Here is a 17,834-nt window from a genome sequence, read left to right on the forward strand (position 1 = left end):
TTCTAACAGATGAGTTTCTGTTCAAACTGGAGTGCTGTGGCTGTGATGGACACAGAACAGGGCAAAGTATATCTGGTTTTCAACCTAGGAGGAAATCTTCCCCCTGCCCTACTCTACCCCCCTCAAAAATGTTTTCAAGAAAAGATCAGACACAGGTTTTTAGTGCCTGGGGAAAAACGAAACATGACCTACAATAGATTTAGGCAGTTCCATTTTTGCTTGCTATTTTTAAAAGCGTACATGTTATTTAAAAATAATTAGCTTGAGCCAATTTATGTGCAATGTATATATTGCACATATGTCTAGAGGAAACCAGAAACAGGGTTGTATAATCGTAACCTTACTGCACTGAAGGCCTGGCATAATTACTCTTACAAGAGAGAAAGCCAAAAAGATTTTATCTGTCATATTTATTTCCCCCATGTAAATATATTAAAACAAAACAAAAATAAACTTCTGATGCACAGAGCTTAACCCAGTTTATGTAGTATTCATTTCATTCTTTATTATTAGTAGTAGTAATTTCCCATATATTAACGTGCAGTAAAGCACTTTAGATGGCAATCTGGAAGGCTGTTTTTTCAGCAGCTGCAAATTTCATCTGTTACTCATGAAAAAAAAAAAAAAGGCATTTTCAAATACACACATACATTTTTTCCTGATTTTGTCTGTGCATGGCAAGCGAGGCTATATAGCGCAAAAGTAGGTTTTACTGTGCAAATGTGAGCATGTGCATCTGTCTAGTCTTATGGTCCTTTAAAAGTCAATTAGTCAGTATAATAGGGCAGCTGTATATGTGTAATGTCATCATATTTAATGAATTGTAGGACTGAATGTGAGGAAGAAACTCTATTGAGTTGAGATCTCCCAGAGGTTTTGCTGGAGCTTGGACTGGTGTATGGCTGGTGCTTTTCTGTATCCTCAGATTCAACACCAAGGCCAGCTTTACTTGCAAGGAAAGAACTAGTTAAATAAAATCCATATGAAGCTTGCTAAAATAAAACAATTTGAGTAAATCAGTTCCTTAGGATTTTCTCAAAAATATCTTGAGAAACTCACTGAAAGGGAACAGTGCATTTCTACTGAGTACTATTTAGGGACTTTAACAAGCCCCTTTGGATCTTGGTGATCTTCCAGGAGGTGAGATAGATTTTCCCCACATAGAGCACACGTCTTCATTTTGCAGCACATTGTAAACACACTTTTGTGGTAATGTCTTGTTTTGGTTGTTGCTGTTTTGGTTTCGTTTTTATATTTTTTTTTCATAGATTATGCATTAGTAAATTGTGCATCCCATGCTGGCAAGCAGTATCACAGTATATTGCTAATGTGAGACAGAAACCTCAGTGTATTCTAGCTCTCTTCTCATATCTTGTTAGCATCTGTTTGTGGTAGGCTGGGATGATGAGGTGCTAATATGATACAGCGAAGGAAGTGTAATCCATGAACATTTTTGTGTCACATTTGTGTAATATATTACACTAATCTGACCAGACTTTCATGTGCTCCTACCCAAGGAATGCCATTCCAGCCTCCTCCCTTCCCCCTCTCAATGCCTTTGAAGGTTTGTGAATGATTTCCTGTACACAGGCTGTGTAAGAATGTGCACACATTCTTTCCCTCCTTGAGAAAGGAGGGCTTTTCATGCCCACTTGCACTCGGTGCAACAATGTTCATGAACAAATTATGCTAAAGAGGGAAGCATGTTCAATTATATCCTTCTTTCTCAGCTCAGAGGTAAATGAAGTAGAAGGTACACTCTCTCCAATAAGCGTCAGATCCATTCAGACTGCTTCATACAGTGTCTGAGGGTAGTTCTTTTAACAAAAGCCGTACAAGTCAGCATTCTGCAGGTTGCACTGCAGTAACTAGGATGTCCGAATTGGCAACCTTTGTTTGTATCTGAGAGGTATTGTCAGCCAGTGACATCTTGCAGATTGGTGCTAATTTTGACCTTGTTACTTGTCCCTAAACAAGTTGCTAGGTCTATTTTTCCTTTCCATGATGAGTTTTGCTCTAGACTGTTGGTACATCAGGTAATAGCTTTCTCTTCCTCTGTGTCTACTTAGCATTAGCACATTGCGATCCTACTCCTGACTACAACTTCTTGTCAGTACTACAATAGAAATAAATGCAGTACTATAATTACCTCACAAAAACCAAAATTGAATTATAAGTTTAAGACACAATGCTTCATCTTGCTGATCAGATTCAGGAAGGGAAAGCCAGATCAAAGGTCTCGATGAGAGACATGGAATTAGAAAGTCATAATGATTTTCGCAAGTTGTTGTGTATTTCTCTTTTTTTGTGGATCCTTAGCATGAATTAGGATTTATAGGGACTAGTGAAGAAAAGATACCTAATAGTGAAATTTGTCTGGAATGTGAAGCCCATGTATATATATGTATATACATGTGTATATATGTATATATATGTATATATATGTATATATATGTATATATATGTATATATATGTATATATATGTATATATACATATATGTGTGTGTATGTCTTTATTTTAGGTATTCATCTGAAACTAGAATGTTGTGACAGACATCACATGGTGTAACTCTTTCATCCCATAAAGCAACATCACCGCTTGGCTGTCATGTGGTAGACAAAACAACAGAAGCTCATTCTGCCATATTAAAACCAGTTTTGCTAGCTAGTATTTTTATTTGTCCCCATTAGAGAGGCTATGGCTTCAGGAAACAACAGCTCAATGGTCCTGGTATGGGGTAGAAGACTATTCCAGTTGGAAAAGCAAGGAGGAAATCAGGGTGCACATGTTTTAATAAACTAAATCGTCCTGTTAAGCTGTTGGCTTGCTTTGCCTTGTACTAAAGAACTTTTTCCTGAGCAACTCCCAAACAATAGCCACAGAATGCAATTGGAGCACCTACCCAGCCCAAAATGATTAGCAGACTTCTGCTTTAGACTACAAGTAGCTCTCTGAATTCCTCTCCTGGTGGTTTCTACTTAGTTTGCTTTCTAGAATTTTCATTTATTCAGATATAGCAGGACCAAGCTTGACTCTAAATGACATTATTAATTGCAAAGTGAAGGTGGATTTCAAAATATTTCTCCTTTAGTTGTGAACCAAAATTACATACTGTCATACTTGAATAGCTCGGGGAGTATTTATCTAGAAAAGCACAGCATGGCAGCATATGTTACATTGTTAGCATCTTATAGCATCAGCCTGCCTGAGTGTACACCACTGTGTACAGTATAATAGTAAATCAGAAGTCTCAGGGGCTATGCCTAAGATGCATGTGCTTGTTTGTTTTTTATTTTACTTTAGTGGATTAAAAAACACAAAGAAACCAAACCAAACCAAACTAACAAACAAAAAAAAAATCCCCATGCAGAATGAAAATGAGGCATTTTGTTTTTCCTGTCCAGGACAGTGACCAGGATGGCTGGTGGTGCCATGCAGCACTTTTGTCCAGTCCTCCAGCACAGCCAGTGGGAACTGGAGAAGACCTACAATGCAAAGACAAGCTGTGATGATCTCTTCTCTAGGCAAGCAAGCTGTATACTGTAGTGTTTTGGTATCATAATTTTACCATAATATTGGTGAATTAATCTCAGCAGAAGAAGGACCAAGATCTCAAGTAAAGTGTTTGTGGATAATGCTGATGTAAAATAAATAAATCAGTATGTACTACAGTACATTAACTTGTTACTACAATATGGAAAAATAATGTATTTCTATTTCATGTGATGACTTCCTAGTGATGTGATGAGGTTTGGAGCATAACTAGTTTGTTGAATGTCCTGGTAAAGCAAAGATGAATAGAATTAAAACAAAGAATGTATAAATTGTAAAAAGAAAAAAAAGGTAATAGACAGAAGCTTTCAGAGTTGCATGAGCTGTGTTTTGAACACATTTTTTTTTTCTAAGAACTACTCTTTTCCTATGTCTTTCCCTGACAACTTTTTGCTTTTTATCTCATTTTAATAAAAAGATAGCATTTGAGGGCATCTTAGAATCCAGCATCTCAGCCTTTGCCTTTGTTGTTTAAATTACAAGAAAAAACATACAAACAAACAAAAACAACCAAAGCCTTTCAAGAAAACCTCATCAATGCATTTTGGGTCTCCTTTTTAGGATTCAGAGCTTCTTTAACTGCCATTAAAATCAGGAATCTTGATCGTCCCCTACAACACAAAGCCATTGAAACAGGACTCCAGTGCAATAGCAGAAAACAATACTTTCTCTGATGCTCTCTGTTGTGAAGTGGATTTTTAGCAGTGACAGGAAAAGGTGCTACCTCCAGACTTTCCCTGAGCTGGTATGTGAGCTCTGTTCTCTGCACTCATCTTGCAAAAGATTTGAAAGCAGGAGTGTTCCTGAAAGGTCCTGGGACAGAGAGACTTTAAGGACCTCATGACTTCTCAGGACAACCTCTCCAGGCCCTGTGCCACATGTGAAGGGGAGAAATGAAGACAAGAAGACCCTATGGGCTAGAAAGATGCTGAAGGGTTTGCAATGGGTTGGTAAGGAATTGCCGAGGAGGAAGGGGTGTTTATCCTTCAGGTACCAAAGAGATCTTACCACATCTGCCCAGCTGAGTATTGTAGCAGGGCAGAACACCTTGGAGGAGGCTAATTCAGTATTTATCAGTACTTTGGAAGGAGAATTTTTGGTATTTTTGCAAGATTTCTACTAAAGATAGTAAAAAGTGTTATACAATCTGGAGAAGCAGAGAAAACTATGTTTAGATACTCTGGTAGGTCACTGCCCAGTTAATTATCTACAAGAGAAAAAAATCCAACACTCTGGAGAACACTGCATTTTCCATGTTGACTTTGTACTACATTTTTTTACAATCTCAGTTTATTACTTTGGATCTCGTGTCAATGATATACATCTACAAAAGGAAATGTTTTATCCCAATGTCTCCTTTCTTACTATTTGGTCCTAAAAGCTACACTTGATGTGATAAGAAGTGGAAAATGTTTTTTCCAGATGTCAGGAGAAAATCAGACTCCTTTTGGTGATTTAAAAATTTGAAAATACATGATTTCACCATGATGAAAAAATGCAAGTGTATGCAGAACAGATAAATTCTTATAAGAGACTCTTAGACTGATCAATTAAATTCTTTTGTTTCTGTTCAGTGGAATTATTTGCTGTGGGCTGAAAAAAACAGAATTTAGGTAGCTGGTGACCAAAGTTCAAGACGTGGGTTTCCTAGGTGTTACTGTTCTGTGATGTATGACAGAGAATATAGCAGAATTAGTTTATTATACCCATAAGCTCTTTCCTGTTAAGCAAGGCCTCTTTTAAAGGCTAGGTGTTTTGTGTTTGGGTGTCAAGATTTTGGAAGCTGTGGGGCTACAGGAGCGGCTTCTGTGAGAAGCTGCTAGAAGGCTCCACCATGTCCAACAGAGACACTGCCAGCTGGCTCCAAGGTGGACCCACCACTGGCCAAGAATGAACCCATCAGCAATGGTGGTAATGCCTCTAGGATAACATTTGTAAGAAGCGGGGAAAAAAAACCTGTATGACAACCTGCAGCTGGAGAGAAGAGTCAGAATATATGAGAGAAACAATTTTGCAGGCACCAAGGTGCTCCAGGTGCCAGAGAAGAGATTCCCCTGCAGCTGGTGGTGCAGACCATGGTGAGGTTGGCTGTCCCCGTGTGGCACACCTGCAGTCTGTGGAGCATCCCAATTTGGAGCAGATAGATGCAGCCAAAGAAGGCTGTGATCACATGGGAAGACCATGCTGGAGCAGGCTCTCAGCAGGACCTGTGAACCTGTGGAGAGAGGAACCCAGGTTCCAGCCCAGGCTGGAGCAGGTTGGCTGGCAGGACTTGTGACCCCCACAGGGAACCCAAATTGGAGTAGTCTGTTCCTGAAGAATGGCACCCCATGGAAGACACCTAGATTGGAGCAGTTGTGAGGACCTCCAGCCCGTGGGAAGGACTCACATTGGACAAGTTTGTGGAGAAATGTGTCCTGCAGGAGGGACCCCATGCTGGAGCAGGGGAAGGGTTTGAGGAGTCGTCTCCATGAGGAGGAAAGAACAGAAAAGACAATGTGTGATGAAGTCACCACAATCCCCATTCCGCATCCTACATCACTGGGGAAGGAGGTAGAGAAATCAGGATTGAAGCTGAGCAAGGGAGACATAGGGGAAAAGTGTTTTAAAGTTGGTTTTTTGTTGTTGTTGTTTTTTATTTTTTTTCATTATCCTGTTCTGATTTGATTGGTAATAAATTTAGTTAATTTCCCCAAGTTGAAACTGTTTTACCCATTATAGCAATTGGTGAGTCATCTCCTTGTCCTTATCTCAACCCACAAACCTTCCGTTATATTTTCGCTCCCTTGTTCTGTTGAGGAACTGAATGACAAAATTCTTTGTTGGGCACCTGGTGTTCAACCAAGGCAAACTCACTACGTTAGGCATACATCAATATAGTCACTGTTCAAAACATATAGTCAGTCCTATCTGCTGGGAGAAGAGAGGTTCGATATACTTAAGTGTCATCTCTGATATCTGAACATACTTTAGGAAAGGAGGCTCTGAAAATTACGGATTTATTAACCATAATGTCAACAAAGGGTAAGTGATTTATTTAAACAATCAAACATCGAGGTAATTAATGTTATAATATAACATGCAGGGAGATTTCAATTTCTATGAATATGTGTAAAACATGGGAAAATAGTCTTTTGAGGCTGATTCTAGAATAAAGCCATCCACATAATTAAGTTTGTGCAGTAAATTAAATATAATACAAAGGAATTGGATTGTAACATATGCAGTCTTGATTGGTGTTTACTTGAACGACTATTGATACCCCAGCATGACCTATAGGAAAGATGAAGAGTTCAGAGAAGACATCACCACGTTTTTCTTTAGAATAAAGGCAGGATGAAACCAAAAGCACACATTTTCATAAACTGAAAAAGGTTTTACCTAGAACCACTTTCCTGCTGAAAAAAAATTAAGCCAAAAATATTTTGAGATAACATTCAAAACCCACAAGAAATTTTAAAATAATCACCAAACTAAATATATCTTTATAAGAATTTTATCAAACTCAGTGTAGTATCACTAGATTCCCATTGATTTCTGAAGAAGCTAGATCAGATCCTAAAATATTTTCTTCGGCTATCTTAAGAACAAAAGAAATGTTTAATTCTATGTGAAAGTAGTAAATCATTTTAGTAAACATATATATCTTCAGGTTTTCTTTTAGGAATGGAAAGAATTTTCAGATTTATACACATGAAACAGGCATAGAAACATCTGTATTCATAGAATAATATTAATATTGTTCATGTTTGCTCATTCAGACAACCTAGAGAAAAATGATATGTAAGCAGACAATATAGAGAAGATACAGCACTGTAATAAAATGAAACTATTCCTCAGTCAATTGAACTAATGCACTTTCTTTCATGTGAAGAATATTGGCAAAATTATAGATGGAGTCCAGCCCAACTGAACTTCATATTTTGTATTAGATTCCACCGGTCCATTGACCATTAGGTCTGTATTTTATACCCACATAAAATAGGCTTCTCAAAGGATAAAATAAAATTTTCAACTCATAGTGCACAGGATAGAAATGAAGAGCAAATAGAAAATTATAATTTGCTTGCTACAAGAAGTATGGTTTACATTTATTTCAATGTAAACTTTAGCTTGTCCTGTCTCACTGAATTATTTGTCAGAAGTTGTTTGCTCTCAGAGGAAACAGAATCCTCATAGGAGGTCTCTCACCAGGTTGCCATGGGAGAGAGCCATAATTTCTTCATTATGGTTTTGTTAAGCATCTTTCTTGTTATTTTTTCCATGCCTCTGCATTTTTATCTCAATGGACCCAAGCAGCACAATTGCTCAAGGAAAAGGGATCAGGGTAAAATTTAAAGATTCTTGATGGCTGAGCAGAGCTGACATGGGAGCTGTTGAAATACTTGATGGGAGAAGGACTTGAGGTATGCAAGGAGATCTAAGAGAGGAAGTTCTTATTAGACAGTTTCCTTCCCCATATTGCAGTCCCAAGAGTTTTGTTGAGTATTTGATTCTCAGAGGTTATCTAATAACTGTTGGCATCACTTAGCACTCCCAGGTTCTGTTCCCCAGTCTGCCACTTAGAGTAATTTTCACTGGTCTCAGTGTATCTCAGTTTATTCATTTTAAATAAAAGCTGTCTTGTTACTTATTCTGTTCACTGGTATTGAGTGAGATTGACTTATTTAAAATATTTATATGTAAACATTCTATATGTAGGACATCACCAACATAATTTTAAATAAAACGACATACTGTATTCTTCTTATTGTATTATCCATAAAGTACTTAGACTACTGAAAGAAAAATGGCGCACACATACTTATATAAACATATGCATACATCTAGATTATAGGAAGTTACATCGATACTTGTGAACAGACAAAATAAATCACTTCTGATACCCCAGTTAAAGTAATATAATCTTCTTTCTTCTGCTCTGATTTTTCTCTTTAAAATTGCCTTATTTTTCCTAAATAAAGGCCTTCGATGAGGAAATCTTGATAGTCTCCAAATTAAGAGTGAACTTCCTCCTCAGCACACTTGGTTAAAGGAACCATAGGCCTTAACTGGCCTCCTCACCTCCAGTAAAGTAAAAATGTATTTGTCCCAAATGTGTATATAAATGTACAATGCATACAATATATCTACATAGGCAGCTTAAGGTTTTGAGGACATTATTGTTAAAGTGAGTCTAACCAGATGTTCTTTGTGTTCATTCTTTCATTTCTCTGACCATGTCTAAATACTTCACCCATTTTCATAAGAATTACATTCACAGGCAACTTCAAAAGCTGTGTACCTGTCTTCCTGTTGTATAGGATGCAAGGGGATCCGTCATCTGAGCCAGCATCCCTGCCATGAACCATTTATTGCAACAAAAGGCACTCTGTTAATGACATGGCTCATCATCAGTCAGCCCTGGTGCAGAAGATGTCAGATCCACTGCTGGAGAAAAAGGGTAATTTGGACTTTGCTTTTTGTAATGGAAAGAGGGCAGGGGCTGTAAATTAGATAGTGATTTTATATTTTTTTTTTTTTAAATTTTATGAAATAATCTTATTAATTTAAATTCCTGTTCTAGTGTATTTTTTTTCCCATGATCCTGTAATTGAAAGGGCTGAGAAATCAGTGCTATAGAAATTAGAAATATTTTTATAGAAGTCTCCAGAAAATTATAAGTCTGCCTGCCACTGGCATATATCTTTTAAAGTTTTGGTCTCACTTTTGACAAGTTTAACGTTGTCAAGAACACAGTTGTATGTTCTGATAGGAAAATGACAATTTTAACCAGTAGTTGGGTTGGAAAAAATTCTACAGGCCTTTCAAAGGCTTTTGTTTAATTTTTTTCTTCCTGAGGTTTTGTAAAAATTTGATTACTGGTATGGAAATTTATCATTACATCCTTTATTACTGCACTGTTTCTGATTTTTTTTTCGTAAGTATACTACTAAGCAAAATTGAAACTTACCTGTCACCAGGGATTTCAACACGATATATAGCACTTTGCATTAAACTTTGAAGGAATAATATTTCTGGAGGTAAAGAACTGATGTACAATAAGACCCCAGATTTATGGTAATCATTTTTGATCTAAGTAAATAAGTCACCGGCTTGCAAACACGTGCATGACTCGTTTAACTGCAAGTAGTGTTTACTCACACTTACTTTAAACACACTCTTAAAATTAAGCATGATTATAAGTATTGAAGAACCAGGGCCTCCACAGGTAAAAGGAAAAGTGAGACATGTAAGTTATTTGCATCAGCTAAAACATTCAATATGGAGTCTCATGGAAATTGGACTAAAAAATTAATTCAGTTGAGTTTGAATCTACATGTTCTTCTGTGGTTTGAAGGGTGTTCAAAGGAGCTTGGTAAACAGTTAAGTAGCAAGTATCAAACTAGGTTAAGGTGTCTAGTGTGGTACCGCAGGGATCTCTAATAGGTTTTATTTATTTAAGTGTCATTAAGAACTAGAAGAGGGATTCTGTTAGTAAAGCATATAAAATGAATATTAATGACTATACTTTAATTAAATTCACAGTTAATGCTAGATCGGAAAAAAGTTACAAACAATAGTGAAGTAGTAAAGAGGAAGATATTAATCTGGACAGGATAAAATAAATCTGAGTTTGAGGAAACTGATACAAGCAGGGAAAAATACTGTGATGCAGAAGGCAGATGTTCCACAGGAGGAAGAAACAAATGATGCAGAGAGACTTAGTAATGATAGTGAATAGTAAAAAGCTCCACACACTTTTCTTCTTGGTGCGTCTATATTCAGAAACTATTATGTCATGGAGCTGTTTTCCATACTACTTTTATGCACTGCCCTATGACATTTTGTTCCTATATTGAAGTTGTTCTTATTACAAATATATTGATTGATCCATTTAGTGGATTATAAGGTGTCCTGGTTTTGTTAAAAACAAGTTTCTCTTTTAGTGAATTTGCCTGTCAGCTAAAGCCTTCGTATTAACTGCATTTTCCTGGAGAACCAGACACATGTTTTGGTAAACATAGCAATGGAATGCAAACTTATTGATAAGCACGAATGGACATCTTGCGAGAGGGGCAACGAGAAGCCAGTGACCAAGAAACTGACCAACTGTGTATAACATTCCATTCACGTGAATACTTCATATAAAAGTGGGAGATCACGAGGATCTCGTGCCCTTTTCCCTTTGCCTTTTGCCTTTGCTTTTTCCCTTCTGCTTATGGCTGACATTAGGAGAGGACCTTGCTAGTCGTCCGTGCGAACTGAGGCCTAGTGAGAGACTGAATCCAGCTCTGGTTGGCTGCAGAGTCTAATCCAGGACTTTGGGTGCTGGCTCTGCAGTTGCTGAGACTTTTAAGACTGGTTTTGTATATTTTTTATTATTTTCTCTATTCTTATTAGTAGCATTAGTAAAACATTTTTAATTTTTCCAACTCTCTTCTCTCTGTCCTTCTTTCCCTCCTGATCGCCTGTCCTGAGTGGGAAGGGGGGAGAGGGAGGGGCAAAAAAGCGGGGGGGAAAGTGGGTTAACAATACATCTGCCAGGGTTTTATTGTCACCCCGCAATCTTAACCCTCGACATGAGGTAAAAAAACCCCACTGTCTCAGAATGCTGGAAGAAACAAGAATTAGATGTGTGAGACCATAAACATCTGAAGAGAGAACAGAGTTTATTTTGGACAGTAAAAAAGCATCTTACCGATTGGTAACAGGCTGGAAGTAAAAAAAAAATAATAAAAAAATCTAATGTGGGTTCCTTTCCTTTATATAGTGGGAATATCTGTGTTGGAGCATGCTGGGGAACTTTGAGGCACTGAGTGGACTTTCTAAAACCATAATCTTTTGAATTTAGGATTATTCTACCTGACTGAAAGACATTGTCCTATTAAATATATATATAACCAACACTGATTTTCTTGACAAAGGACAAATCCTGTAAGCAAGACATACCTCTTCTGACTCTGATTTTTGTTTCTGTGATGCAAATTGTTCCTACACATAAAATGCTAGCAAGGAGCCTGTAGTGTCTGGTTTCTGTGCCTCTATACTCTGTGAGGAGACAAGATTTTTTTTTCTTTATGAGTCAACTGCACAATTTACAAATTTTTTGCCTCAAATATAACATGTCCAAAGGAGTGTTTAGACTTGATAGTTAATACAAAACCACAAATTATGTAAAACCACAAATTATGAGCTGAAATGCATCTAACATTATTGAATTAGCTCTGTATCTACTGCCTAATATATTCTTATTTTCTTTCTCCATTTACTTCCCAAACTTATGGCTCTTGTATATGTGGACATGTTTCAACATGGTTTCCTTGTCCTTTGTCCAAAAGTATGGGGACAAAACACTTGAGACAAGGCTCCAAAATGAGACAATAACCACTTAAAATCAACTGGAAAAATGATTGAAATGTTAATTCAACTGCCCTTAGCTGTGAAGATATGACAATTTTTTCTCACTGAAGGCTCCCAGGAAAACAAAGTTCCCTACATGCCAAGAAGTACTTCAGTGCTCCTCTACATGCAAAGAAGCACAGCTTAACTGGGTCCTATCTCCTGGCAAGGTCTGAGGACGATTCAGAGGACAGGCTTCCTCTGTTGAAGGACCCTGAAGTCACCAAGCAATCTTCTGTTCTGAGGGTGCACCAAAACCACTTGGATGGGAGAAAAACTCATCACAGATCACAGAGTGGCCAGAGCAGGAGATGGTTTGAGCACGCTCATTTTATGACAAGGTGATAGCCAGAGACCATTTGACCAGGATGCAGAAGGCTCACATTAAATTTTTGGTTGTCTGACAGGATTCAAAAGCCCACACCTCCATTTCTCCAAAGATGCCTTATTTATGCATTTTATCCATTGACAGTTTCAGATAAAACACACAATACTCCTTTATATCAAGCAATTATTGAACAAAATACAAAGCAACAGCTTTTGATGTTCACATTGTAGTCCAATATTTCCTACTGCTTGTCTCTCTTTCTCTCTCCCCCCTCTCCCATTTCTCTTCACCCGGCCCCATCTCATTTACCAGTTAGCTCTAGTACACAGGATGTTCGGCTTCACTTTGTAAGACACCCAATTCTGCATGCATTGGATTGTTTTTAATCTAATTTGTCTTCAAGATTTCTTCTGGGAGCTGAATAAACTTGTAAAACTGGGTGACTGGGTTCTAAGGTCCCTGTTTGGAATGGATTTGTTCCTACAGATAAGCAAATAGCATCTCTCTCTGAGAAAAAGTTGTAAAGCTATGTTGAGAGCAGGCTAATAGGGAATGCATATATGTAGCTTCACCTAGCTAAAACTGTACAAAACATTAAAAAAAATCTTCTGTTTACATTTTGAGACCATTGAAGTCAGATATTGTCTTGGAAGAATCATTACGAAAAAGATAATAGCCAGGTGTAGTCGCATACCTTAGTGAGTCATTAAAATTGAAAAGAATAACAGCAATCTGAATTAACAAGAGCATGCCTACAGCTGCTGTTTTATCTTTCAGGTTTTTTAAGTTATTTCTCTTCTGATATCTGTGATAAGTGACAAAAAATGCATTCTTTTTTTTTCCTCATTATCCTTCTTCCTTTCTTTCCCTGGCTCAAGGACCTCCCCCAAGGTACAGCCTGTAGCTTACAGGTATTTGTTCTTTTTTTTATGAACATTGACCCTGACTTTAGCAGGTGAGAGAGTTTTTCCTTTGGTAAGGTACAGTTAAGTAATCAGGCATAAGAGCATCCTGTCCTTAATAGGCTGATTAAGATCCATTAAAGACAGGCTCTCATTTTTACTATATGTATCAAGGCCTTATATACTGCAAATTTTGGACTGATGTAATGAGATCAAGAGAAAGTGTCTTCATTCTAAGGTAATAGTCCAGTAGGACTTGCATCAGTCTAACTGTTTCAGAAGGAAACCACACACCCTCTGCCATATTTGTACTGATGTGAATGTTTAGCAGGCCAATATAAAAGGTGCTATGCTCATGCCAGGAAAAAAATGGTGGGATTTAATAAATATGCAAGAAGGATAAATTCAACAAAAAATAATTTCCAAATAACTAAAAATACTTGCTTAAGTCACTTTTTAATTGAAAAGACTAACATTAGACATAATTTTCATTATTCATAGAAAAAGGTCAGTTGGAATTTACTACAGTTCGAATTCTGTTTTAACTTCCGGAAAGGCTCCTTATGAAAAGTAAAGCTGACATGTCTACCAATTTTTTGTTTTATGCAACTTTCTAAAGAAGGAATTATTGATATATTTCTTGAGTTTACTGCTGCTCCAGTGAAAGTGCTTTAAACATTTGTTATTTCTCATAACCTTCCAAGTGTCATATTCACTTAACCTTCTGCCACCAACTTATATCAGGCATGGCAAAACAAGCAAATAAGTTCTGTGTCACGTAAAAGTGAGCCCATTTGCAGTAAAAAAGGGGCTAGTTTTAACTGCTCACCTGAGTTAGTGAGATTTTCATTGGTATTAGACCCACCTTCTCTTTCAACCAAAGGACTGAAGAACCTTGGGCTGCAGGTAGTTTTAGATTCAGCTACTAACAGTTCATCCTATTGAGACCTTGTATTTATAAAAACCTGTTGGGACCCCCAGACAAGAGGAATCCTGTAGGTGCAGGGCACAGATTTCCAGCACAGGCAGGATGAAATGTCACTGCCAGGAGGAGCAGACCCATGGGGAGCACAATGCAGTGTTGCATCATCAGGATACACAGACACTGCATCCAAAGACATAGTGCTGGAGTACCTGAGATTACTTTAACTTCCTACTGCCCTAGCCAACAGTACCATATCTGTGTTCACATGGGTTTCCTCAGTCGAGAGCTTAAGAACACTCTGGAGAGCTTTGTGGCATCCATGCTGAGCTCCTTTCCATCACAACTGGACAGCTACTGATAATAGAATAACCTGGCGACAGTTAAGTTAAATGTCAAAGTCACTGCTTTGGTATTCTTGTGTTTGGATTTCGGATTTAGAGAAGGGACATCCTGCAGGCAGTGGGCTGCCAGTAGTTTTGTTGGTAAGAGGTTGTGGCTGTGGGGCCAGCACAGGGGACACAGTGTCTCTAAAAATGACCATTTAGTACAAACTTCATGAGAAACAGCAAGCATGAACAGAAGCAGGCATAAAACTCAAGTCACTCCTTTATATTTTACTTGAAGCTCCATATTAAAAGAAAAAAAAAAATAAATATATATATATTGAAAAAAGGGGAGTGCAATGGAACATTTTACGCCTCAATTGAAAACATTGTTTTTCAAAGGAAATGTAACTTGAAATACCCATGTATTTCTTACTAAGTGGAAACAAGTGTTATGCAAACAAAGACGCTTGTGTGAAAGTAATTCTTATCTTGCCGCCTGGAATAGCAGGGGTATAAAATAAAATAAATCCAAGTCAGGTCGAAATAGAAAATGGAACTAAAACCTCTGGAGCACATGGAGCAGGGACTGAAAATGCTGTAAATCAGAGGAAGTCGATTGACTGCAGTAGGAAACATGCTCTTTTTGTGCACACCTGTAGGTCAGGACTAGCAAATGCACTGTTAAAAGCAATATCCCTATTTAGTTTTTAAGGACTGTTTACAGATCAAAGTGCACTTATTATGAATATGGATGTCATGTTTAAAGAGTGGCTCCTTTACTGCCATATAAAGTAGTCTTAAAATATTTCCTTTTTACTGTGAAGTAAAACATTCTTGGCACCAACAGTTCTCCCTTGCTCTAAATATTGCCCCTACAAGTGAATGGTAGATATATAGAATAACATATCTAAAAGTTTTACACTATAGCTCATATTATCTCAAGAGGACATCAGAAAAAGTCCAAGCTACATCATCCATAGGACTCGGAAAAAGTTCTCATTGTTTTGGTCAGCTTCTGAGCCTGCTACCATAAGGGGGTAATACTGTAGTCTGTAAATGGTCCCATGGATTTAACAAGGGTTTATATGAGGAGAGTTACTGAACACTATGAGTAAGAAAACAAATACCGGTTCTCAGTAGCTCACAAGTGCATCTTCCCTATGCTTGAGGTCAGTGTCCTTATTTTATTGAAATCAGATTATATGCCTGCTATTTCCTCCTGCTCTCACCCCCTCTACTATCTCCACAACCATCCTTTGTCCTAAATGCCTGCCCCTTCCTTTCACTGCAGCCTGTTCAGCTTTCTTTTTATTTAATGCAAAGATGCCTTCACGTGCAAAGGACCTCTTGAACCTTAAATAAATATGTGATTCATGAAGTATTGTTATTAATTTTGTCCTTTTTATGCTCTTTTAGAACATATGAGACTGAATGGACACTTGATCTGATGTACTATGACATTCTTAGTTTCTTGTGGTTTTCCTCATCTGTCCAGCCTTCACTGCACTAGTGTACAGCCTGTCTTAACAAGCCCAACTGTGTTTTGTGTCATGCTATATGACCAGTGGTTCCCTTCTAAACAACGTAGTCCTGAGATACAAACAATAGTAGCTAAAAGCAATAGCAAAATTCTTCCTATCATGTTCTTCCAGATGGTCTCTCTTCCAGAAAATGTACTTCAGAATAAATGGGCTTTGTACTGGGTTTCAAAGGTATGGATTCTAGTCAGGATGAACTAAGGCAGGAAACAGATTCCTCACTAGGGTCCCTGGGTGAAATCACTCTCATCTCTGTCAGTCAAAAGTACAGTGTGAGGTTGTAGCTCAAGCATCATAGCTTGGAAGAGGTAATCAGGACGTCCTAGCGCTTTCCCAATTTCCAGGTAAATAACCTTTGAACTTTTGATGAGCCATCAGAACTTTAAAAAAGGATCAGCTTAACCCATCCTATTCAGAGATGGTATTTTATATGAATACTTTCCTAATATTTAAAGGCTCAGAACTTGTATTCTTCGGTGTATGGGTTCAGCACTGCTATCTTTAGTCTACAATGCTTTGGATTAGTAGTGTAGAAGTTATTGCATACATTTTGACATTTCTGTAATACCTTCTGAATGCAACTGAGGCAGTAATCTTCACTGACATCGATACACTGGAGTGTTTGATAGTCTTGCCTACAGTTATTCTGTAGCACAAGTCTAAATTGAGAAAAATGTGACTGGATTCAATGCAACCATGCATCTGCAGAGCCAGCATGACATGAACAGGCAAGAGACTGACCTGCAAATTATTTCCTCCAGTGTAGAATATAATACGTTTTTGCCAACCCTATTTTGAACTTCGTCTCATACTTTGTGCCTTGTGTTAGCGTTAGTTACTTTATAGTGATATGATTGTAGTAACACATCTCTTGCCACTTGTAAAAACCACAGTGAGATTTACTTTTTTTTGTACAACCTGGAATTACAAAAGTAGCCAAGCAGAGTTTAGTCAAACTTTTAAAGGAAATATTTAAGTATGGCTAAGTCTATAAATAATAGTAACAATCAGTTCAGGTTGTTACCAGTTCAGAAATAAAGGTTTTGTAACTGGAAATGCTTTTGTGTCATAATTATAATGCAAGAGAAATCATCATCCTTTAATCTTATAAAATGGCTTGGAAAAAAAACACTAGGAAAGAAGTAGTCCTTATTATTATTTCACATTTAATATTCAGAGGGGCAAAGTGTCTTCAGTTCACACCAGTTTCAGTTTGAGCTAACAGAGGTGAACGCAATGTCCCACAGAGTCTGCCCCTCACACCTGCTTGTGGTTTCTTTCATCCTCTAAAGCATGAATGGTCAACTTTCATATCCTAAAAGTTTTTGGTTTTTTTTTCCCAGCCACATGCTACGGGGCCAAACAGATATAGACATGTTCCTTCACTGTTGCTCCAATTGACCAGACCAAATCCAGATCTGCACCTTCACTCTCCTACAGCATTATATATGAACAGGCCAATCGCTGACTTGCCAGTGTTCCCCAAGCCAGAAGAATGTCCTTACAGGCTGAGTGCTGGCCCTGAACCATCTGTTGACTAGTTTGGCACAAGACTGTTCCAAATCTCTTCCCTTTATTCTTTCTACCTTAAGGATCCAAGTGTTTTGATCTCAACCTCCTTTCCAAAACTACCTTTTTTATGATACTGGAACTGTTTCTGCTAGTGACAGCCCCTTCCTAAAAAATGAGCTTCTTCCTATAAGTAATTTTGAAAAGTTCTGTAATACTCATCTGATATACTTCCATCAAACGGCATTACCCTTTGAAACCTTTGCTAAGAATTGCTTGTCTCATTCTTTCCTCTTTTTCATGACAGTAGTTGCATTTTTTGTGTGTTTTCCTTCATTTCTACTGAGATAATGGCTTAAAAAATCTGCTA

This window comes from Nesoenas mayeri (genome assembly GCF_963082525.1).
Source record: "Nesoenas mayeri genome assembly, chromosome: 1".
Lineage (NCBI taxonomy): Eukaryota > Metazoa > Chordata > Aves > Columbiformes > Columbidae > Nesoenas > Nesoenas mayeri.